Raw genomic sequence first — 7,412 nt, forward strand, 5'->3', positions numbered from 1 at the left:
CAAACTGGTTTATCAGTTCAGTCCTTATTGAGAATATTTTTTGTAAATGTTGTCATAAACTATAAATGATTGGTAGGTGGTCGCTGATGGTCACAATGTCTGCTCCATAGTGGAGACTTCACAGCTTCCAATGATACCATTTCTATCACTCTACGACCAAAAGTCACGGATCCAGCCGCAAAATAAGAGCAAAACAACAACTCACGTTCAAGAAATACAACCAGAAATGTTGTCTTACCTTTGTTGTTGAGCAAAACAAGCCGTTTTCACCGGAACAAAGCCGGAAGTAACGGTGAACTACACTTCCCAGCATGCTTTGGGGACGGTTCCCGTTCCGATTGGTCATTCCAGACGGACATTAGCTCGTTTTGATAGGAGAAGGCATTCGCGTCCTTCTGACGGTCGAGCGGAAGGACCTATGAGCATGCGGAGCCTGATTCTATTGATTTAGAGGATTAAAACGAGCTGTCAATCACCCAGATTGGCCAATCACAGCCGGAGCTCTGGCCCTGAACAGGCAGAGGATCAGAGTTGTCTCTGACGCTCCAGAGAAACATTTTTCATCATTTTTTATTTTTTAAATTCAAAACAAGTTTTTATTACTCTATCACCAATAGTGACATGTAGGCCTAAATAAAATGAAATGGGTTTAATCATTTATTTTATATAGTGTTATAGATAGAGTTGCCTAGGCATCTCTTCACTAAAACCTGGGTCATTTCAGCAGCATGTTCATATGTTGGCACATGACTTCCATGAGTTTTTAAGCTCCTAATGCACATTTTTAAAGGTGATATTTATTTTAAAATGCAACATTTCTTTGGGAGAGGGAAAAAAAATCCCTTATTTATTGTAATAAATAGGGGTGGAGTGGCTCAGTGGTTAAGACTGGTACCCTGTATGCAAAAGACATCATGGTCGCAAGTTTGATCCCACCCCTGACTGATTGTACTCAATTCCATTGTAAGTTGCTTTGGATAAAAGCGTCTGCTAAATGACATGTAATGTAATGTATTGTGGGTCCCATCTGCATTTACTCTGGCACAGTGTTACAGTTTCTACTGTAACAGTAGAAACACTTTTCTACAGTTTCACTGTGTAGATACCATACAGTGAAACTTACACTTCTTGATACAGTTGTTGTGTATCTGCTCCTGGTCGCTCTCTCTCTATTCTGTCTCTACCTCATCTCCCTCTCCCTCTTCAATTCAATTCAATTCAATTTTATTTGTATAGCGCCAAATCATAACATACATTATCTCAGGGCACTGTACATAGACAACATCAAAGAGAGCAGAGAACCCCAACAGTTCACACAATGAGCAAACACTAGGCATCAGTGGAGAGAAAAAACTCCCTCTTAACAGGAAGAAATCTCTGGCAGAACCAGGCTCAGAAATGTGCAGTCATCTGCCTCGACCGGTTGGGGTGAAAGGAAAATCGGGGACAGAGGATGGTGGGGGACAGAAAGGGGGGAGAGAAAGGACAAGAGGGAGATGAGGTAGAGACAGAAGAGAGAGAGAGACCAGGAGCAGATACACAACAACTGTATCAAGTTACAAGTTAATACAGTTTATGATATCGACTTTTTAATTATAGCACAATAATAATGGTGATGATGTGGGTAGCCTCGAAAACTGGATCTTGGTCCCGCAACCTGCATGATGAGAATACACAGAGAGAGAGAGAGAGAGAGAGAGGGAAGGAAGGAAATACACAAACTAGGGAGAGAAAGAGACAAGGTTAATGACATATAAAAAGTCAAAATCATATCCTGAGTGTGAGAGAGTGAATGTGCGTGCACCACAGATAAAAAATCCCCCAGCAGTCTAGTTCTATAGCAGCATAACTAAGAGCTGGTCCAGGTTTCCCTGAACCAGCTCTAACTATAAGCTTTATCAAAAAGGAAAGTTTTAAGTTTAACTTTAAATACAGAGAGAGTGTCCGCCCCCCGAACTATCATTGGGAGCTGGTTCCACAGGAGAGGAGCCTGGTAACTAAAGGCTCTGCCTCCCATTCTGCTCTTGCAGACTCTAGGAACCACAAGTAAGCCTGTATTTTGTGACCTAAGTGGTCTATTAGGGCGATAAGGTAAGACTAAGTTTTTCAGGTATGAAGGGGCCTGACCATTAAGTGCTTTGTACGTGAGGAGGAGGATTTTAAATTTAATTCTAAACTGTACAGGGAGCCAGTGTTGAGAAGCTAACACTGGAGTTATATGGTCTCTCTTTCTAGTTCCTGTCAGAACTCGTGCTGCAGCATTTTGAATTAACTGAAGGGTTCTAACAGACTTGTTGGAACATCCTGATAATAAGGAGTTACAGTAATCTAATCTAGATGTAACAAAAGCATGAACTAGTTTTTCAGCATCCCGTAAAGACAGAATGTTTCTAATTTTCTTAATGTTCCGCAGGTGGAAGAAGGATGTTCTGGAAATTAGTTTAATGTGTGAGTCAAATGACATTTCCTGGTCAAAAGTAACTCCAAGGTTCCTCACAGTGGAACTGGAAGCCAGGGTGATGTCATCTAAAGTGACAATGTGATCGGAAAGTTTTTCTCTGAGGTGTTTAGGGCCGAGTATAATGACCTCAGTTTTTTCTGAGTTTAAAAGTAGAAAGTTACAGGTCATCCAGGACTTAATGTCTCTGAGACATTCCTGGAGTTGAACAACCTGATTTATTTCATCCGGCCTCATTGATAAATAAAGCTGTGTGTCATCTGCATAACAATGAAAGTGTATGTTGTGCTTTCTAATAATGTTCCCTAGAGGAAGCATATATCAGGTAAAAAGTATAGGCCCAAGCACTGAGCCTTGTGGAACTCCACAATTAACTTTAGTTTGTAGTGAGGCTTTATCATTAACATGAACAAACTGGAATCTATCAGATAAGTATGATTTAAACCAGCAGAGGGCAGCACCTGTGATACCAAGAGTCTGCTCCAGTCTCTGCAGTAGAATATTATGATCTATGGTGTCAAATGCAGCACTAAGATCCAACAGGACAAGTAAAGAGACTAGACCATTATCTGAAGCCAAGAGAAGATCATTACTAACTTTAACTAGTGCTGTTTCTGTGCTATGGTTTAATCTAAAACCTGACTGAAAATCTTCAAACAGGCCATTAATGCGCAAATATTCACATAGTTGATTAGCAACTACTTTTTCTAAGATTTTAGAAACAAAGGGAAGATTAGATATAGGTCGGTAGTTAGCTAAAATGTCTGGGTCAAGGGTCGCTTTTTTGAGAAGGGGTTTAATAAGGATAGATTAATTTGAGTTAATATAGAGCTGTTAATTAAAGGAAAGACATCTTTAAACAGTTTGGTGGGGATAGGATCTAACTGACAGGTTGATGGCTTAGATGATGAAACTAATGATGTTAATTCAGGGAGATCTATAGGGGAGAAACTGTCTAAATGTGCACCTGGTGCTTCTAAAGCTCTTGTGCTAAAAGATGAGTCAGTCCCAATATGAGGGAGGAGATGATCCATTTTTTCTCTAATTGATGTTATTTTATTCACAAAAAAGTTGATAAAGTCATCACTGCTCAGTGTTAAAGGAATAGATGGTTCAGTGGAGCTGTGGCTCTGTGTCAGCCTGGCTACAGTGCTGAAAAGAAATCTATGATTATTCTTATTTTCTTCAATTAGAGAAGAGTAATAGGCAGCTCTAGCTTTGTGTAGGGCTTTTTTGTAAGCTACAAAACCATCTTTCCAGGCTATATAAAATTCCTCTAGGTTATTGGAACGCCATTTTCTTTCTAATCTACGTAACGCTTGTTTAAGAGCACGAGTATTGGAGTTAAACCATGGTGCTCGTCTCATCTGATTCACCACCTTCTTTTTCAGAGGGGCAACACAATCTAATGTAGTACGCAGTGAGGCCGCTGTACTATCAACAAGGTTATCTATGAGGGCGGGGGTAAAATCACAAAAGGTACCTTCAGATGTACTGACATATGGCACCGAGTTAAATAAAGGTTGCACTGTCTCTTTGAATGTATTAATATTATCAGACAGTATTTCTTATTTATGTTATTGTAGTTCATTATTGTACAATTAAATGTGAGTAAATAATGATCAGTAAGGAGAGGGTTTTGAGGAACTATGTTTAAGTTATCAATATCAATACCATAAGTTAAAACAAGGTCGAGGGTGTGATTAAGGTAATGAGTTGGTTTATTAACGTGTTGAATAAAACCTATTGATTCCAACAGCGAGTTAAATGCGCAGCTAAGACTATCACGGTCAACATCTATATGGATGTTGAAATCCCCTACAATTATGATTTTATCTGTCTTAAGCACCAACTCAGATAAGAACTCAGAGAACTCTGATAGGAACTCTGAATAAGGAGCAGGTGGACGATAAACTGTGACTATCATAACTGGTTTTTGTGATTTCCAACTAGGATGAGCTAGGTTAAGAATAAGGCTTTCAAACGATGAATATCCTAGTTTGGGTTTGGGATTGATTAATAATCTAGTATTAAAAATGGCTGCTACACCTCCTCCTCGGCCTGAGCTTCTAGGAATATGGGTATTAGCATGAGTGGGTGGAGTTGACTCATTTAGACTAACGTAATCTTCTTCATGTAACCAAGTTTCAGTTACACAGAATAAATCAATACAATTGCCAGAAATGAGATCATTTATTAAAACAGATTTTGAGGAGAGAGACCTAATATTTAATAGTCCACATTTAAAAGTGGTATTATTTGACTCTATTTTATTGTTAGTATTAATCTTTATTAAGTTAGAATGTCTAACTCCTCTTCTGTTTGTTATTGATTTATTTACTTTAGTTTTTACTTTAGTAGGTCGAGGGACAGACACAGTCTCTATGGGGTTTTTAATTGGTGACTGCTCGTAAAGAAGCACAGAGAAGCATGGAAGACTGCAACTCTGTGTCCTGGTCTCAACTCTGGTTTGTCATGGGTTTCTAATAAAATGCTCTAAGCTGCTAGATAAGAGAGCTGCTCCATCCAAAGTAGGATGGACGCCGTCTCTCTTCATGAGACCAGGTTTCCCCCAGAAGTTTTGCCAGTTATCTAAAAACCCAATGTTGTTTTCTGGACACCACCTCGACAGCCAGCGATTGAATGATGACATGCGGCTATACATGTCATCACTGGTTACATTGGGCAAAGGACCAGAGAAAATTACGTTGTCCGACATAGATTGTGCGTACCTACACACAGACTTAACATTAACTTTCGTGACCTCCGATTGGCGTAATCGGGTGTCATTACTGCCGACGTGAATAATAACTTTACTGAATGTACGTTTATCTGTAGCCAGCAGTTTCAGATAAGATTCTATGTCGCCCGCTCTGGCCCCGGGAAAACACTTGACTGTGGTCGCTGGCGTCGCTATTTTCACGTTCCTCAGGATGGAATCACCAATCACCAGAGTTGGTTTCTCAGTCTGTGTGGTGCTGAGAGGGGAAAACTTGTTTGAGGTGTGAACAGTTTGGTGGTGGACAGGACTCTTAGGCTTAACACTACGCCTCTTAGTGCGGACAGTCACCCAGCTGCCCTGTTTGTCTCCCGGCTGCACGGGAGCTGCTGAGGGAGCTAATGCTATGTGGTCCGCACCGACTACTGGGGAGTGGCTAACTGATTTAGCTTCTATGGTGCGGAGCCGAGTTTCTACTTCACTAAGCCTCGCCTCCGCCCTAGCCAGCAAGCTACATTTTTTACAAGTACTTTTATCGCTAAAGGAGGCAGAGGAGTAGCTAAACATGTGGCACACAACACAGGAGAGAGCAGGAGAAGGAGAAGGAGAGGGAGAAGCCATCGCTGCTAAGCTAACTTTACGCTAGCAGAGAGAGAAACACCGTACGTGATCTACGTAAACGATAGAGTTTGAACAAAAGTAGTGGGTGAGAATATTAGTCTTAGTACTAGTATTAGTAATAAAAACGAGCGTTTGTTCAGTTAGAACAGTCGATCGTTCCAGTAGATAGAAAACCGCAGAGAGCGCAGAAGGCACACAGCGTAACACCAGTGGAAGCACAGGAAGTGACACAATACGTTACCGCCCCGGATACAGGAGAGACCTGTGCAACAGGATGTGGTGATCTTGTCCTTTCTCTCCCCCACCTCTCCGCTGTCCCCCACCTCTCCGCTGTCCCCCACCTCTCCGCTGTCCCCCACCTCTCCGCTGTCCCCCACCTCTCCGCTGTCCCCCATTTTCCTTTCACCCCGACAGGTCGAGGCAGATGACCGCACATCTCTGAGCCTGGTTCTGTCAGAGATTTCTTCTTCTGTTAAGAGGGAGTTTTTTCTCTGCACTGCCCCCTAGTGTTTGCTCATTGTGTGAACTGTTGGGGTACTGTTGCTCTCCTTGATGTTGTCTATGCACAGTGCCTTGAGATAATGTATGTTATGAGTTGGCGCTATACAAATAAAATTGAATTGAATTGAATTGAATTGAATTGCACTTCTGGTTGAATCTCACAAGTGTTATCTTTATTTTGAGACCAAGATCATTCACATAGAACTTGTAATTGCAGAGATATACTCTATTTAGTTTGGGCATTTCATTTTCGAACAGGGACCCCAAAAAGAGGGTCAGGGAAGAATTGGTTATTTGGTAATCCACTCACTATATTGTTTTCAATATTATTGGTAAATCATTTGTCAATCAGTATTTGTGCAGTGGGAAGTAATTTGGCTGAGTTTCATGATCTTGGGATTAGAGCTGAAACAATTCATCAATTCATCAAGATTCAACAAGATTTCTCAATTGTTTAAGCTTCTTAAATGTGAGTATTTTCTCAAATTCTTTGCTCTGGATAACAAAGAAATCATTAAAAGTCAATCATTCTGGTTTGTGGATAAAATAAGATATTTGAGAACATCATAATTTCCAGGTTTGACGAACACCGATCAAGCTTTTCTGATCTTTTATGGACTAAGCGATTAATCGAAAAATAATCAACAGATTAATTGATTATGAAAATAATCGTTAGTTGCAGCTCGGCTGTGCATGGTGTTAATAAAGTCATCTGTCACTCTGTCACCACAGATAAACATTTTCTTTCATTTAGTTCTTAAATGCATCTATACTAGAGTCTAGTGTTCTGTATGTACAACTTATTATCACATTTATCACATTATCACAGGGGTATGGGGTATCAGTATCACTATTAATCCAAGTTTCAGATATTGTGTGTAAATCAACTTAGGTAATGTTTGATGTTGTGGAAGTTGGCATACAGGCTTCTGCTATTAAAGTGAATTATTGTAAATGTATTACCTGTCTTGATGGTACTATTAAACTGGTTGTCCGTGTAATAATTGCAACTATTATTAATGTTAAAGAAAAAGTTGTTATCATGGTCACTTTCATTTTGCAAGTCCTGACGATGTTCTTCAGTAAAATGAAAAGTTGTGAGTTCCAGATTAT

General features: G+C 40.2%; 1 protein-coding gene and 1 long non-coding RNA gene across 5 annotated transcripts in view; both read right to left on the reverse strand.

Moving 5' to 3' along the window:
* The window catches only part of tnfaip2a (tumor necrosis factor, alpha-induced protein 2a), an 11,164-nt gene extending 8,975 nt beyond the window's left edge, over nucleotides 1-2,189 (reverse strand). For 2 of the 4 annotated variants that reach the window (XM_058612629.1, XM_058612628.1), the window contains exon 1: nucleotides 239-2,189. The gene's annotated coding sequence lies outside the window, so the exon portion shown is untranslated. The other 2 variants (XM_058612630.1, XM_058612632.1) reach the window with 1 other exon arrangement.
* Nucleotides 2,190-4,160: 1,971 nt separating this feature from the next.
* On the reverse strand, nucleotides 4,161-6,263 carry LOC131443208 (uncharacterized). The gene is made up of 2 exons (XR_009233583.1): nucleotides 6,176-6,263; nucleotides 4,161-6,103 (listed from the first exon to the last, which is right to left on the reverse strand). It is a non-coding gene; the product is annotated as an uncharacterized LOC131443208 (long non-coding RNA).
* Nucleotides 6,264-7,412: the final 1,149 nt, after the last annotated feature.

The sequence above is a fragment of the Solea solea genome, chromosome 17 (assembly GCF_958295425.1).
Source record: "Solea solea chromosome 17, fSolSol10.1, whole genome shotgun sequence".
Lineage (NCBI taxonomy): Eukaryota > Metazoa > Chordata > Actinopteri > Pleuronectiformes > Soleidae > Solea > Solea solea.